This window comes from Mus caroli, chromosome 1 (genome assembly GCF_900094665.2).
Source record: "Mus caroli chromosome 1, CAROLI_EIJ_v1.1, whole genome shotgun sequence".
Lineage (NCBI taxonomy): Eukaryota > Metazoa > Chordata > Mammalia > Rodentia > Muridae > Mus > Mus caroli.
In genome coordinates, this window is record NC_034570.1 from 5309108 (window position 1) to 5325923 (window position 16816).

The following is a 16816-nucleotide window of genomic DNA, read 5'->3' on the forward strand; positions in this document are numbered from 1 at the left end:
CCAGACTGATTTCCAGAGTGGTTGTACAAGCTTGCAATCCCACCAACAATAGAGGAGAAACTGGGGAAAAGCCTCGAAGATATGGGCACAGGGGAAATTTTCCTGAATAGAACACTAATGATTTGTGCTGTAAGATCGAGAATCGACAAATGGGACCTCATAAAATTACAAAGCTGTAAGGCAAAAGACACTGTCAATAAGACAAAAAGGCCACCAACAGATTGGGAAAGGATCTTTACCAATCCTATATCAGATAGGGGACTAATATCCAATATATATAAAGAACCCAAGAGGGTGGACTCCAGAAAATCAAATAACCCCATTAAAAAATGGGGCTCAGAGCTAAACAAAGAATTCTCACCTAAGGAATACCAAATGGCTGAGAAGCACCTGAAAAAATGTTCAGCATCCTTAATCATCAGGGGAATGCAAATCAAAACAACCCTGAGATTCCACCTCACACCAGTCAGAATGGCTAAGATTAAAAATTCAGGTGACAGCAGATTCTGGTGAAGATGTGAATAAGTCTTTATTGTGTAAATGCACCACATTTTCTTTATCCATATTTTGTTGAGTGACATATGTTATTTCCAAATTTTGGCTATTATGTATGAATAGAGAAGCAATGAAAATGGATCAAGCATTGTTGGGGTATGTGCCCAATATACTCAATATGCCCAAGAGTGGTATTAGATGAATCTTGAGGTAGAATAATACTCGTCTTCCTGATGGAACTGCTGCACTGATGGTAGCTCTCTCATGACTGTACAAGTTTGCTGCTGTTGGATTTTTAAAAACCCTTCCCCTTCCTGGTTTTTTTGCAGACTAAAAGTACTTTGTGGCAGTACACCATTATTTGCTTGGTAGCTTCTGTAAAATAAGTGAGAATTTGTCACATGTCTTTTTTTTTCCTTCCTTTCATTCATATTTTAAATAATTATTTTATTTATTTAAATTCCAAATGTTGCCCCTATTCCTAGTCCCCACTCCATGAGTTCTTCACCCCATCCTTCCTCCTTTTTAGTTCTCAGAGGGTGTTCCCCCCCCCACTCCAACTTCACCCCCCTAGCATCCTCATACCCTGGGGCATCAAGTTTCTAAAGGATTAAGTGCATCCTTTCCCACTGAGGCCAGACAAGGAAGTTCTCTGCATCATATGTAGCAGGGGCCATGGTCCAGCCCACATATGCTCTTTGGTTGGTGGCTTAGCCTCTGGAATCTCTAATGGGCCCAGATTAATTGATACTATTGTTGTTCCTATAGGGTTGCAATTCCCTTCATCTCCTTCAGTAACTCTTCCATAGGGGTCACTGACCTCAGTCCAATGGCTGACTATAGGTATCTGCATTTGTCTCAGTCATTTGCTGGTAGAGCCTCTCAAAGGACAACCATACTCTTCTCTGCAAGCACAACATGGCATTAGTAATCATGTCAGGGTTTGATGCCTGAGTGAGGGGGATGGAAGGAACCTCTAGAAAGTCCCAGATACCAGGAATGTGAGAGGCTCCCAGGACCCAATAGAGAGGACCTTACCCAAATGCTTAACAGTGGGGAGATGGAACCTAAAGATACCAGCTCCAGTAGATAAACACAGTCCCCGTTTAAGGCATCCAACCACCCAACCGTCTTCAAAATCTTGACCCACAATTGCTCCTGTCCAAAGAAAATGCAAAAACAACAATGGAGCAGAAACTAAAGGAAAGGTCATCCAGAGACCTTGAAACACTCAGTCCTAAATAGGATATCTCCATCAAGTTCCTCCCTGCAGAGGTCAGGGAAACCTGCAGAGGAGAAGGCTAAAAGAATATAAGAGCCAGAAGGGGTAGGAAACAGAAAGAAAACAAGGCCTTCTAAATAAACATGAGAAGAACTCATATGAACTCACAGAGATTGAAGCAGAATGTGCAGGACCGACTAGTCTGCACCAGGTCCTCTACATACATATGATGGCTTCCAGATCAATGATTTTATGGATTCCTGAATGTACAAAGGAGTGGGTTTCTGACTCTTGAGAATTCTCTTGGACTCTATTCTTCTGTTGTTGTTTTGTCCAACTTCAATGTGATAGTTTTTGTTTTACCTAATTATTTTTCTTTTGTTATGTTTAATAAAATAAATACTGAGTGAATGAATGAATGAATGAGGAATGAATGAATGAATGAAAACCTAGCCACTAAGGTAAAGTTTAATGGCTGAACTGTCATTTATACCTGCTGCAGAGGGAAAAAATCTGTGTTCTCCAATGGAGTGACACTGTATACATTAACCACTCCAGGATCTGCCTCATCATATGTGGGAGTAGTTGACCAACACATAATGGAGAGGATCTGGAAAGACCTGTGACAGGGGATGAATATGATCAAAATATATTTAAATTTAAAAATTATTTTCAATGATAAAAAGTATAATAGAATAAAAGCCCACACCAAAGACCCCACTGTGAACTATCCAGCCACTTAGAACAGAATATTCTTAACATACTGCCCATTTCCAGTCTCAGAATTTAATTAAGCCCCAGAAACAGCCACATTAAAACCTACCATATCTTGTTTTTCAAACATTTTCCCTAGCTACTCATATCTCTTAGGATGAACATAAGCCTAAAGACTCTTTAAACAAAGTAGATAAGTTGTTTTTCTTCTGATGTTAGGTATTATGTCCATATTTTCATCTATTTCTGCACACACCAAAGATATCCTAATCTTGCAACCAGTTCCTCTCCATTACTTTCTACTTGTCCTCTAGACCTGGACCTACCCAGTGACTCAGAAACTGAAACACTATCCTTGATTTTGTCCACCAGGCTAATCTTTACCCTGGTACTTTCTGTCTATACAAATGACAGATATTCTCATCTGAGTATTTAAATAGAAAACTCATAATGAATTTTGTTTTCCATATCATGTTAAATAAAACTATTCAATGACTACAATTTATTAATCATTTTCCTATACATATCTCCTGTCTATGGCCCTGCCACTTACTTCTTCCATTGTATGAGTTAATTGCATTGTCCTTCTTAAAGAAAACTATACCCACAGCTTTCCAGTGGTCTCCACAATCAAGGCTACTATGTGAGTATTGGGATTTAAACCCAGGTCCTCTGGAAGAGCAGCCTTAACCCCTGAACCATCTCTACAACCCCTGTTATATTGGGTTCTGTAGTAATTAACAAACAGGAAAGCCATGCAATCGATAACTTTCATAGGTAAGTATTCATATCATGGAATAATCTAATATTGCATAGCTATTGAATTGGGTAATGAGAAAGTGTGGTAAACCGAACAAAGAAGAACCAGAAGAGTTCTGTCTTCTAAGTGAGTGATGTATCTCAAGGAACAGAAATATTAATATATCCTAACACGTGTATCCACAGACAATATGCATGATGAACACATTACTAAAAGAACATGTTAACTCACATGTGAACAATGATGGTGCACAAATTTTCAGTTGCCTTCTTTCTTCTTCATTACAAAACCATTATTTATTTGTTAGCTTGTTTGTTTGTTTTCTTTAAGAAGCTTTCGTTACATTTCTTGTAGCTGTCACTGTTTGGTTTGTGGTTACAAAGTTAATTTCCACTATTGAGCAGTGAATTTAAAGGAAAAGATATATAAACATCTTTGGATTTCTATATAAGCGTTCATATTAAAATATTGCTTTGACATTGGGCATGAAGAATGTAGAAAACTTTTCCCTCAAAACACTGTGGAAAACTGGACAGTCAGTCAGCAGATGGAATCTAGATTTGGTCCAGCATCACACAGTGAATCTATTCCGGGCTCTGTCAAACGTATGAATGCAGGCTCATGGAGACAACAGAAACCAAAGTTCCTAACCCAAGGAGAGATATCTGGCCTAGGTTCTTAACACTGTCACAGAAGTCTTCATCTGGGTGTATTTGAGAATGAGTGTCTAATTAACTGGCAGGTTATATTGGGGCAACAGCTGACTACAGAAGCAGCATGGATTTAATAGGATCAAGGTTGAAAAAGCTAGCAGACTACGGGGATAAAATACACTGTCACACATTCTTAATTTGCATCCCTAGGGGAATGTAGCAGGGCCTACACACCCAAAGACCCCTGTTAAGGGAAGACTGCATACATGTACAGAGAGAAGGCAGGAGGGGGTAGGCTTTAAGGTGGGATGGCATTTAAAAACTCTCAAACAAACAAAAATACTTGGAAAGAGAAGAGAAATAATCAGACTCCCGTTGCAGAAAATAGGCTCTGTAGGCTGAAGCAATAGCTTAGTGGTTAAGAGAATTGGGTGTTCTTACAGAGTGCCTTACAGAGTTTGACTCCCACAATACACGTGGTGCCTCACAACCATCTATAACCCCAAACCCCAATACCAGGAGATCTGAGGCCCTCTTATAACCTCTGAGGATATTGCTTACATGTGCTACTCAGACATACTTGCAAACAAAACACCTGTCCACATAAAATAATAAATTCGAACAATCAAGAAATAAAGAATCCATAATATATTGCACAAATCAATAAACTAGGCAACCTGCAATGAGAAAGTCATAATTTATTCATTGATATTATTGTTACCTAAAATTATAGAAGAACACAAGAAAAGATTACTGATATTTACAAAAATAAAGTACACAAATACTGTTTCTCTCAACGAAGGCAGAATTCAAAAAGGAAAGAGAGGCAGGTCTATTTCAAAAAGGGAGAAACATCTCCAAGGAATTAAACGGCACTGACTCACAGTGATTCATCCAGTAGTCTCAAAAGATATACACTTTGTTAAAAAGAATCAGATGGAAATAATATAAAAAATAAATTAAATTTTGGAGGAGTTTAACATTAATTTAAATCACTAAACTTTAAAGATAGCACTAAGTAATTATCTAATCTCAGAAATGGAAAATGTTGAAATCAAATCCAACAGAGCTTTCATAATATGTGAGAAAATGTGAAACACAGCAATATCATGAATCAGTCAAAGAGAAACGGAGAGAGCAGAGAGTAGAGGGGAGAAAAGGTGAAAAGATAAAAATCTGTCAAATGTCCTCACAACATCTCAGTTGCAGATAGAAAACCTAATAGGTCCAAATAAAATTAAAATGAAGATATTACATACCCACACAGTAGTAGAGTTTCTGAAAGCAGACAGAGACAGAGAGAATATTTTTAGAAATAGATCATCAATCATATACAACATGATTGATGTCTGACATTTCTGAAATAAGGCATCAAACAGTGTGTTAGCAAGCTGACAGCAGAACAGACTCACTCATGAAGAGTTTTTTAACCAAGAGACCCAACATAAAGTCCAAGAAACATAAAAGTAATTTGTTAATCGTCAATGTACAAGAAGTACAAACTTTTAGGGTGAAAATTGATAATCAGATCACATTTGACTTTTGATGGAAATTAAGGGTAATGTCATAGTTTTGTCATGTATTCATTAACTCTTTAGAATACTAAGATGGTATAAGCCAATACTTACAACATATTTTGAACCTCACATTGTATAGATGTAATACATATTAGCCCAAATAAGGTGGGGGAAAAACAACCATATTAAAGCATGTTTATATATATATATATATTTGGTCCAGCTGTCCTGGAACTCATTTTGTAGTCCAGACTGGCCTGGAACTCAGAAATCCGCCTGCCTCTGCCTCCCAAGTGCTGGGATTAAAGGCATATGCCACCACCACCTAGCACATGTTTATATATTTAACCCAAACTAAGCCATTATGATTTAGCAGTAGATTATAATCAGCCAGAGGAAGCCATGGTGCTCAGAACAAACTGGTCTGCAACCTGTTTGAATTTTTATTTCCTGGGAAGTAGTAAGAGAGATTGTTCTCAACTTTTCTGGAGACTTTTTAAAACCACAGTCACAGAGTTGATCAGTGGAAACAGGAGCAGATGCTCCAAAGCTTAAACTCTATCATCATCCCCTTTATAGAAACGTCTGCCAATTCTCCACAGACGTTAAAGAACACAAGTCAAAATAACTTAGGTAAGTTATAAGCAGGGACATCAAAATGACACATTAAAAGTGTTGACTTAGTACAAAGTGAGACAGAAATAGAGAAAAGGGGGTACTGGAAAAATAAGGTTTCGATTTTGTAAAGTAAGGAGCAAATGGCATACTTTTGCTAACATGTAGAAAGCAACGTTAGACTTGAGTGGGTCAGTGATCCTGTTCACAGCTGGATTCTGCCATTAGCATAAAAGCAAGATGTGATTAGATGTTATCAAGAAGAGATAAAACCTATACCAAAGGTCATAAGTAGTTTGAGGATTAAAGATAAAAGACTGGAAAGCAGTACAGCTGTCTGAGAAGCAGCTCATGCATGAGAAAAAACAGGACATTTCATAATGATTAACTTGTTAGTGTGATACAAGAATACAGGAAGGACTGTAGACTTCACAATAAAAGTTCAGTAAAATTATTGGTAAGGTCTCAGTGTCATAGAGCACAATAAATATACATTTTTTCCAAATAACAGCAATGGGTATTAGGATTAGAAGAACAATCTTTCAGCACAACAATCAAGTTACAAAACCAGGAAGCAAACCCACAGCTTCACACTAAAATACACAAATCACTGCTGAGACATACCAAGGAAAACTGAAATAAATACAAAATGTTCTGGTCATAAAGTCAATATTGCTAAGTAAATTGTTCTACAATTGCACCCATGGAATCCATGCATTCTCTAATCCAAAACCAAGAATACTCACTATAGACCTTGCCGGAGTGGACTGAAAACTTTCATGTGAAAGTGAAGGAGAAGCACCCAAAGCAATTTTGAGGAAAATAAATGTGGGTGGCATGTCCTCTGTCTCTAAGCTTGCTTTCTTTAAGCTTTAAGCAGCAATGGAGACTGTAGCCCCTTCTAAAGCTGAAAATTGGTAAATAGAATTAAGTTTACCAACACTGTTATTTTTTAAATGAGTTTTGCCAAATGTGTCATGACAATTTTATAAAAAGGGAAATCCTTCAGTAAAACAGACTTAAGACTGACATTGAATGATAATTTCAATTTGAATATAGTTCATTCAAACATTTAAAAGAAAGCACAAAACATTTAACAACTTAAAGAAAGCAAAAACAGGTAGTATACATTCTGAATTACACTAATTTAAAATGTAAAGACAGAATATATCATCACACAGCTGAATTACTATATTGATTATTGAAATTTTCTTTTCAAGAGAATAGCAAATACAAAAACAGAATCTAAAGTGTTTATATAAGAAATAATGGGGTCAAGATATAATATGAAAATCTTTAATTGTCTTTAGTGGATCTGAGGATGACAGAAAGTGGTAGGGTTGAGGGATTCTTTAGTTTGTGCTACATGCTCAGGGGTAGAGGTACCATAATATAGAGATGCACACCAGGCATTGTGACAGCAATCATCCAGAGGATATTGTCCTTGAAGATGAGGTTAGTTTATGATGGAGAGTGACCAGGTGAGGGATTCTCAGTGAGCACTTGTTCTCTCCTAATAAGCCTCAACCATCACTACCAGACCCGGGTACTTCATTCCATACAGAGAGAGATGGTATTTATAAAGAAATCTATAAAAGGATATGTTGAAGTCCAACACATAGTGTTTAAAACTTTTGAAAACAGAATCTTGACTATGGAACCAAGTTAATATGAGGCCATTAACTTGAGTCTTAATACAATATGACTAACTTCTCTGTCCTTAGGGGAGAATAATCCACATGAAAGCAGAGACATGGAGATACCATGGAATGGCAGATGTGGAGAGTGGAGTAAAATGCTTGTTTTATTTTTCTCAATTCTATAAGATAAATGTAACTGGGTTAGGATGGCATCATCATCATCATCATTACTATTATTATTATTATTATTATTATTATTATTATGGGATGCTCATTCCTAGCTTCTCAAGATTCATGCTCTCTTAGATGATAAGTATTATCAGTCAGTCCAAACATCCTGCCAATACAACTTAAATCTAAGTCTGAGGACTCTCCTAAATGTGCCCAACTCATAGAATGTAAAATCAAACTTCATCAAGCTTATTTTAATCAGTTCTAAGTGATAGCCCTGATATACTTTATTGTAGACAAATTCTTCTAGGTAAATGACCCCATATGGCTAGACAAGAAATTTGCTTCTGAAATAGAAGAATGAAACTGGCACATAGTCAATATTCCAGTCGAGAATTGAGAAAAATAAAACAGGCCATATGTTCCTGAACGTCTAATACCTAGTAGTTAAAATTCCTCTAGATCTCAAGGCCTGAAAACAATACTGTTTTATTGCACTCAACAATTTGTGATAGGACTGGAGTCTTGTCTTCCTAAACTCTGGAAATCTCTGATTCAGATTTCCACATCTGCAACTGGGACCCAAAATTATTTCCCTTTATTTAACCCCCAATTTAGATATATTTCAGCCAAGCTAAAAAATACTTTTACTTATGCAGCTAAAGACACGAGCTCCAGGGGTACTGGTTAGTTCATATTGTTGTTCTATCTATAGGGTTGCAGACCCCTTTAGCTCATTGGGTACTTTCTCTAGCTCCTCCATTGGGGGCCCTGAGTTCCATCCAATAGCTGACTGTGAGCATCCACTTCTGTGTTTGGTAGGCACCGCATAGCCTCACAAGAGACAGCTATATCAGGGTCCTTTAAGCAAAATCTTGCTGGCGTATGCAATGGTGTCAGCGTTTGGAGGCTGATTATGGGATGGATCCCTGGGTGTGGCAGTCTCTAGATGGTCCATCCTTTCATCTCAGCTCCAAACTTTGTCTCTGTATCTCCTTCCATGGGTGTTTTGTTCCTAATTCTAAGAAGGGGTAAAGTGTCCACACTTTGGTCTTCGTTCTTCTTAAGTTTCATGTGTTTTATTAATTGTAGATGGCCTAGTTGGCCATCATTGGGAAGAGAGGCCCCTTGGTCTTGCAAACTTTATATGCCTCAGTACAGGGGAAGGCCAGGGCCAAGAAATGGGAGTGAGTGGGTAGGGGAGTTTGGGGGGGAGGGTATGGGGGGCTTTTGGGATAGCATTTGAAATGTAAATGAAGAAATACCTAATTTAAAAAAGAATAATGTCACAAAAAATACTTTTACTTGTTTAAAAGTTTCAGAACCTTTTTGTTTCCCTTGTGATTCACTGTCATTCAACAGACCAGAAGCCAGTCTTCTATAGATAATCTATGTCTGTCTTCCTGACCTATCTCAAAAATGTTTATTAGACCCTAGACTCACATATGTAACCTTTATAAGTGCACAGTCAGAGGATGACTGCTTGTGGGAGAGGATGTGCCTAATCCTATACAGACCTGATGCCCCAGAGAAGGGGGATGAGGGATGGGGGGGGCACCCTCCCAGAGGCAAAGGGGAAGGGGATAGGTGAAGAACTCTGAGGGGGGGACCTGAAGGGGATAACATTTGGGATGTAAATAAATAAAATAATTTTTAAAAGCTGTATTTTGTTGTTATTGTTGTGTTGCTGTTGTTATTGTTGCTGTTGTTTACAGATAATGATAACAACAGCAAAAAAATAGTTTTTGTGTTCTCATCTCAAGTCCTGAAATGTCAGGGAAAAAATTCTACCTAAGGATTTCTAAAAAGTGGCTTTTAACTATTTTATCCAAGTTAGATAACCCTTTATTAATACAAAATATAGTTCTTGTTTAAAGTAGGTAAAGAATGAGTCAAAGATAATTGCCAGAGGAATGTAGATTCAGAGTACCCTGAATTACACATCCCACTGTGAGAAAAAAGTGACCAGAACATTTATTTTCACAAAATATTGTCACAAATCAATATATTTGATCAGGTAAACTGTTGAGGATGTTAGGTAAGGTTACATAAAAGCAGTTGTCAGGTGCTATCAGATGCCATTCTTAGCTTTTGTGTTTGTGGATGCTACTAGTCAATTATATAAACACATCACAAAGGTTTTATCTGATAGCAGTAAGGATTTTGGAACAGACTCAAAAGTGGGCAATAAAGGCTGTTAAATGGACTAAAGCCTGTGGGTAGAGGAGGTTGAAAAAAGAGATTCCAGAGATATCACGGAATTATAAAGTGTTTGTGCTTCTGGAAAAACATAAGTCAGAAACAGGAGACCAGAAACTGTCCTAGTTGACAGAGGTAGATTCTGAGCATCTGGACACGTTAATGACGATGATAGCAAGTACCTCAGGATTGCTTTGTGCTAAACTCCCCTGATTCATTTGTAACGAGTCTTCTGCTCAGCACTGGGACTGCTGTGGTCTACGCTTCATATCCCTGTTAAAGAGAAGAAGCAGCAAGTCAAGTGTCAAGAGAAGTTGTGATGGGAGTTGATGTGACAGACATCAGCCGCTGCTAGATCATGCCAAAAGAACTGGATGGAACGTCTCTCTTTGGTGCTCACTGGCCCCATGCAAACCACAGTGCAGAGTGCAGATTGTATCAAACCTGTGACTTTCACACAGAAATATGTTCATATAGACAATGTATCTGGCTGAGCCTTTTACATTTCTTTGAATCCTTTATTCCCTTAATCAAAGCTTTGAATTTTTTCTCACATGAAACCCCAAGATTTAGTCCTACACATTTTCTATGCAATTTGGCTTTTGTTGTGACAGAATTATTAAATGTCCTTAGCCATAATATGTGGGAACAAGATGACAATTTCTAGAGGGATCTCTGCTAACCTTCAAGGAATAACTGGTGATTCAGATCTTGCCTTGAGTAAACCCATGGTCTGATGTGACAAATGTCAAAGGTACGTGGCATCTCTTAACATTGTGCTGATTAAGATCATCAGTGACTAGATTGTTAGCAAATCTGTACAGGACTGCATGCTGACACATGCCATATAACTCAAAGTAAAAATTCTTGAGTTCTGACAGAAAGAAAAAGCTGGTCAATGCTGATCACCAGTAAGGAAAGGTATCACATGAGCTGAAATGCCTCTGTAAAGAAATGCCTCTGTAAGAAATGAAAACAAATTACAAATTGTTAAAAAGAAGATTAAGGTGTTTAATAAAATGCAAGGGCTGGAAGGATAGTTTCAGAAAATGATTACACTCACTCTAAGCTAAGTAAACAAGCCCATTTGAAGTCAGATTCTGCATCAAAATGGAGAGGCCTAGAACAACCATATGGGATTCAATCCTCTTCCCTCTAATTTTATTATTTTCTTAATGGCTTAAAGGTAAATTTAAAGTTAACTTAGGTTCAGAATGCAATTGTAAGTTAAATGGTGTGTAAAATAATAGTTTCATCTCTAAAGCAATGACATTAGTTTGGATTTTTAAATAAACTGGTAAATTTCATGTATGTGTAAAGTAAGAATGCTTTCAGCCCTTTGAAATGACTAACACTGAAACATAACAGAAAACAAAAGAATCTCCTCCCAAAGCCACCCTTGCCTCCCCTCTACCCATCCAACTTCACGCTTTTGTTGTTGTGGTAGTTCTGTTGTTTTGTAATTTAAGACACGGTTTTCCTGTGTAGTCCAGGTTGCCCTAGAAGCTTATATGCCCCACAACCTCTATTTTAAGTCTTTCTGGATGCTTTCATGGATGCTTTGCCTGCATGTATTTCGGAATACTATGTACATGGCTAGTGTCTGCAGATGACAGAAGAAAGTACTTGATCCCCTGAGATTAGAGGTGAGCTGCCATGTTAATCCAGTTCTTGGGGAAGAGCAGCAAGTGCTCTTAACAGCCATACCATCATTCTAGTAATCATTTTATTTAAAAACAAAAACAAGAATAAAACAACAGACCATAAATCCAGTTTGTGATGTCCAACAGCTCTTGAGTGTGAGGCCCACCTGGAGTGCGATCAATATCATGCTGTTAATGAAAACTGAATCTGCCTGTCCCAGTACCTGTCAAATGCCAATAGAACCTCAGCTAAGTGTGAGACTTTAAGCTTACACCCCTTCCCACCACCATGGTGGGATTTTTGTCTGGCCCGAGCTTTAATCACAGCTTTAATCATGTGTGTATAATTCTTTTTGGTGTCTAAAAAAATGCTGTGCTCTTGAAAGTGGTTATTACCTCCATTTCTTACAATCTTCCCAGTGCTCTTCCAGTTCTCTGAACCTTGAAGGAATGGGTATGAAATAGATGCTTCATTTAGTGCTCTTAGCCCTTGATCTTGCCCACTTGGGGTGGGAGGTCTCTGTACTAATTAACATCTACTGCAGGAAGCTTCTCTGTTTAAGACTGAGAGATGCATTCATTTATGGCTTTAGTAGTAAGCCATTAGCGGGTACTTTAATATTAAATCTATTTATCACAGTTCTAGTATTAGATCTTACACTAGGACTTATTACATGTCCAGCCACAGTTCCTGGTCTCTTTAATAAAGCCAGGAAAAGTTTTCACCTTAAATCCAGTCAGAAATTAGTTGGTTAGTTTACCTCCATAAAATCCATGCCACTACTGCATCAGTGGGCATAGCTTACTAGACTGGTCATTGTAACTCTTAATTTATTTATGACCAGATGATAAAAAATTACTTTCCTCTTGCAGCATTATAAGACTGTCCAGTGTTGTGGATGATAACCAGTAGAAATGAAGCTTCCAGGGAATACCTATTTGATTCCTCTGAATTTATGAGTTTAATATATGGTCTCTTCAAGATGAATATCTTACAGTTTCTGGAATATAACCTAGAATAATTTCAACAGTCAGAAATGTTTGAGGCTCTATTGAAACTTATTGACCAACTACTTAGGAAGTGGTAACCCAATCCTAGCAATGAGGCTTTTAGTTTTGTAGTGTGTGGTATCTAGGTGTTGTTCACCACTAAATGATAACTGCATTTAAACTATTTTTATATATGTACTTATAGATATTTTAAGAAATTTCTATTATAATGTCTCTAGATAACAATAAGCAAATGATAAATTTAAAATAGAGGTCCTTAAAGTGGATCTGACATGAATGGCTCTTCCCTGAGAATCACATTTATGAAACTAGAAGGCATCATGCAAGTTTCCAGAGAAGGGAGCAAACAAACAGCCCTATCCAGTTTTGATGTCTAAGAATCATAATAATGACCAGCATGGTACTATAACCTGAGGATACAAGAGTGGCTTACATACCTTGAAAATAATAAAATCTGGACTTAAGACTCACTCAACAAGAAGTTAATCATACCTGATAATGGAAATCTAGCCAACTACCCAAAGCCAGTGAAGTGATAGATTCCAAAGGAGAGCCTACAAAACCTCTTTATTAGCCTAACATAATACCTAATAACAATCTAAATATTTCTCAATGGTCCCACAGATAAGTGTAGTCCCCAATTTTCATTAAGGAAACTTCTTTTTGGAACAAACTCAGATCATTCCATAAAACTACAAGCAATCAAAATGCAGAGTGTGAACCCTAATCCCAGTGGATAAATCTACAGTATAATTCCTACACCTAAGGCTCAAGGATCATTGTAGAAGAAAGGGCAGAAAAATTGTAAGAGCCAAAGGATCAGGGAGTTTGCTGTAACACTGTATAGTCCAAGAATGTCAGAATCTACATCTGTAAAGTCTCATCAGTATGGCTCCCTAAATAAGAATTGAATAAGAACAACAATAGACACAATAACCTAACATGAATAGGGAAAATCCAAGAGGCCTCGATTCTACACAAAGAACTATAGGCAACTAAAGAAATCCAAGAATGGCAGAAATGGTCCATTCATGCAATAACCAAAGGTTTTACAGTGATTGCATACATGTTTTCCAATATAATTTTAATACATATCTTATGTGTATGGGAAGGGTCTTATGTTCTAACATATAATAAAGAAATTATATAAAAGAATCACACATTTCTCTTAATGGTAACTGTATGATTAAAATCTCTCAGTTTTGAAACTATATCCAAAGATTTACCTTACTACTCAATTTTATAAAATTTGGCTTTCACTTGACTTTTTATTTATCCAATATATTTATTTGTTGTAATTTATTGTTTGACTCTGTATTATGTAAAATTGTTAAATTATAATTATTTTATTCTGAAATACTTAAAATCTGTGGTAAAATATCATTTTAAAATCAACTTTTTCTGGCATATTGAAAGGTAGGAAACCTAAATGTATGTGTGAGATAAGGTTGATGGTTCATCCAATTATGATGTCACAATAGATATTTAAGTCTAAGAACCTAAAATCTAAATCTTACAGTTTCACAAGTATGCTTGTTTATTTTGTTGCCTCATATATATTTTAAAGCTTTTCTTTTCTATGAAAATTTATTTAGTGTCATGAAAGTGTTGAATGTTATCAGGATCTAAAGTGAGATGAATAGAGACAGAATGAGAAAGTTCTGACAGTCAGCATGAATGCAGCTATTTCCTTTTACCTATACCATGTTACTGAGACTTTAAAAGGGGAATAAACCCCAGGAACTCAACAACAGTGAATGCACCATGCACAGGAGGTTCGACAATGAATTTCCAGCATTTTGAATTCACAGTGAAGTTGACATATAGAATACGGCGGCAGTGGTAGCACAGTTTTAATCTCAACACTCAGGAGGCAGAGGCAGGTGCATCTCTGACTTGGAGGCCAGCCTTTCTTTCTTAATGTTAAACTATTTATTGGTAACATATTTAAAATCAAAGGAAAGAAAATCAGCAATTTTGAAGAGAAAGGGACATACTTCCATCATATAATCTAAGAAATCTATATTTATTTTCAAATGATACTTAAATACAAAGGCATTGGTTCATAGTCTGGAATTAGAGGAAGAGACACAGTAGTCTCTTCCTCTAATTCCACAGAGTCTCGGGAAAGTTAAGTTAGAACTGTGATGTCAGCAGTCACTGAAGAAAATCAGCAATCACAATCCTATAAGCAGAGCCTGATGACATTTATCACATATAATTCACTCTCTTGTCTCTTCTTTATTATCCTGAGTATTCCTCTTTGCCCTATGACATAGGCACACAAAGTGATTTTTTATAAATACACAAGTGTGTATCCTCACAATAATGAGTATCCTAGATGCTCTGAAGACCCCAGCATTGCCATTCACTGCTTTTGTGTGCCCACATCCCAAGGTTGTCTTACTCTGTCAATTGTCTAACACATGGAAATACTATACTTTTAATGATACAGTTGAAAATCTAGGATTGAAGATTTTGAGGGTCTGAATCCAGAATTTATGTATCCACAACCATCATGTTATACCTCAATGCTTTTTAAAAAACAGGCAATATATAGAGGAAGACAACACAGTCTCAAAAAATTATCTCATTAATGTGTATAACATGGTCTAAATATTTTTCCTTGGTTTTTATTAGGTTGCTGCAATGTGGTTTAAGGCCAGGAATATTAAATTATTATAATTAGGGTCAAACACACCATCTTTAAATAAAATGAAAATCGTGTAATCAATACATTTCTCACTCAAAAATACAAAAGTGTGTTTTATGAAGATAAGAATTCAATTTTTGGATTGGAGGAACTCATGAGAAGCATCTTCTGCATCCTCCTGATTGTGGAAGCATTTTGCCTGTGAAAAGTTTTTAAGATTCTTCAAGAAGAGAAGCAGGTGTGTGAAATGTCCAGTGAATTCAAAGGATGAATCAAAACCTCAAGTCACAATTTGTTCAGCTATTGAAGTATGGATTGTATGACTTGCATAGTGGAGAAGAATTTCGGCCATTTTGGTGTCCATTTTATGGGTAAAAGTCTTGAAGATTTCAGAATATCTCATCAGTTTTTCTAAGCAACTTTTAAGATGTGGCAGTTTAGATAAGACTAAGATAGTCATACAGATCTGTCACTTGCTTAGTTAGAGTCACATCAAGATATTTTATATTATTCACTGCTTTTATGTGAAAGGTGTTATTTCCCTAATTTCTTCCCCAGCCTGTTTATCCTTTGAGTAGAAGAAGGCCACTGATTTGTTTGAGTTAATTTTATATCCAGCCACTTTGCTGAAGTTGTTTATCAGGTTTAGGAGTTCTCTGGTGGAATTTTTTGGGTCACTTAAGTATACTATCATATCATCTGCAAAAAGTGATATTTTGACTTCATCTTTTCCAATTTGTATCCCTTTGATCTCCTTTTGTTGTCGAATTGCTCTGGCTAGGACTTCAAGTACAATGTTGAATAGGTATGGAGAAAGTGGACAGCCTATTCTAGTCCCTGAACTTAGTGGGATAGCTTCAAGTTTCTCTTCATTTAGTTTGATGTTGGTTACTGGTTTGTTGTATATTGCTCTATAGTAATATGGGTAGGTATGGGCCTTGAATTTCTGATCTTTTGAAAACTTTTATCATGAATGGGTGTTAGATATTGTCAAATGCTTTCTCAGTATCTAATGAAATGATCATGTGGGTTTTCTTTCTTTGACTTTGTTTATACAGTGGATTACATTGATGGATTTCCACATATTGAACCATCCCTGCAACCCTGGAATGAATCCTCCTTGATCATGATGGATGATCATTTCGATGTATTTTTGGATTCGGTTTGCGAGAATTTTATTGAGTATTTTTGCATCAATATTCATAAGGGATATTAATCTGAAGTTCTGTTTCTTTGTTGGGTCTTTGTGTGGTTTAGGTATCAGGGTAATTGTGGCTTTGTAGGACGAATTGGGTAGTGTTCCTTCTGTTTCTATTTTGTGTAACAGTGTGGAAGAGTCCTGGAATTAAGTTTTCTTTGAAGGTCTGATAGAACTCTGCACTAAACCCATTTGGTCATGGGCAGTTTTGGTTGGGAGACTATTAATAACTGCTTCTATTCTTTAGGGGTTATGGGATTGTTTAGATTGTTTATCTAATCCTGATTTAATTTGGTACCTGGCATCTGTCTCCAATAGCTTATGC

General features: G+C 36.8%; 1 protein-coding gene across 3 annotated transcripts in view; it reads right to left on the reverse strand.

The window, feature by feature from the left end:
• Positions 1–16816, reverse strand: part of Sntg1 (syntrophin gamma 1) — an 835208-nt gene that overhangs the window by 668033 nt on the left and 150359 nt on the right. Inside the window, exon 2 of one of the 3 annotated variants that reach the window (XM_029469788.1) lies at positions 10169–10259. The exons of 1 other annotated variant lie outside the window; for it this stretch is intronic. The gene's annotated coding sequence lies outside the window, so the exon portion shown is untranslated. Of the gene's footprint in view, positions 1–2210; positions 2231–10168; positions 10260–16816 lie in introns of those variants that run through there. One more of the 3 variants, XM_029469987.1, reaches the window with a different exon arrangement.